We start from the raw sequence: 1,526 nt of genomic DNA, 5'->3' as shown, positions 1-1,526 counted from the left end.
GCATTTCAGGTCTCCCTCTACTTAACCCTGATTGGAGGGGAATTCTTCCTCCTGAGGCTCATGGCCTATGGCCAGTACATGGCTGTGTGCAACCTTCTTCCATAACCTCTCCTCATGAACCACAAGATTTGCTTGTTTATGGTGGTGGGCTCCTTGGCTGGCAGTTCCTTGGATGGATTCATGCTGACTCACTTTACTATGAGTTTGCCCTGCTGTGGGTTCCCAAAAATCAATCAAGTTTTCTGTGAGATAACAGCACTACTGAAGCTATCACGAGTGGACACATTGTTCTACAGTGACCCTGTTATATGCCTGCTGTGTGCTGATGCTGCTCATCCCTATATCCATCACCTCTGTCTCTGACACTCTCATCCTGCTCACTGTGCACCAGATAAACTCTCTGAGGGCGGGTACAAAGCCTTTGCAAACTGCTTCTCCCATATTATAGTAGTGATTATTTTCTATGGGCAGCCTTCTACACCAACTTGCTGTCCCATTTATGTACACACCAGAGAAAAACAAACTTTTATCTGACTTCTATGCCATCCTCACCCCAATGCTCAACTCTCTCATCTACAGCTTGAGAAATAAAGATGTGACCACAGCTCTAAGGAGAGGGATGGGGAGATATGTTTCCCCCCCGATAATCAGAGTGAAAGATGTGCACAGGAACTACAAGGAGAAACCGGGTACAAACATCCTTTATGCTCTGACCAATGCCACATATTCATTCCAGAGAAGATGTTCTTAGTTCTCGAATATAATAATTTTGACAAGCCTGAATTACATCAGGTAAAATTATCTCTTTGTCAGCATCATTTAAGAACTATAGCTGAAGACAGACAGCATCTGAAGATCAGCCAACTTGTCCAAATTCACTAGCAGACAACTCCCAGAAAGCATTTTCTTCAAGTAGCACTTTAAATTATCCCAGGCCTGGAGTTATCTGGTGGCCTAGCAGTTAAGAATTCAGTATAATCACTGTCATGGCTCTGGTTACTGCTGTGGCTTAGGTTTGAGCTCTGGTCCAGGAAATTCTGCATGCTGCAAGGCATGGCCAAAAAATATCATCCCAGGTAAGCCAAACATCCCTTTGAATATTCTAGGTAGATAATTTTTATATGTTACATGATTTCTTGTATCTTTTCTGTCTGCATTACTGGGAAAGTTTTGAACAGAAATTGCAACGAATAACTCCTGTCCTTGCTGATATAATGTCAGACATCCAAAAAAATAATTTTTTTGTCTAATGATAATAGTGGAATACCTTTATTTTAAAGACTCGTGACGAGTTTGTGGTTCTGTATTCTTATTTACCTATTATATAAGCCTGTGTTCTCTAACCTCTGAAGATAAACCATAGGTATTTATTTACATGGAGTCCACTGTGTTCCTGGAAATCAGTACATATGTACTGATTGATTAAAATTGACTTCTATGACTAAGATAGTAGCATTGCTGCAATCCTTAAATAACTTCCATTTATTTCATAATTAGATGAATATAGATGAAGAGGGAATTAGTAA

The sequence above is a fragment of the Sus scrofa genome, chromosome 2 (assembly GCF_000003025.6).
Source record: "Sus scrofa isolate TJ Tabasco breed Duroc chromosome 2, Sscrofa11.1, whole genome shotgun sequence".
NCBI classification, from domain to species: Eukaryota; Metazoa; Chordata; class Mammalia; order Artiodactyla; family Suidae; genus Sus; species Sus scrofa.
The sequence above is the reverse complement of the archived record's forward strand: the minus strand, read 5'-3'. Positions refer to the sequence as shown.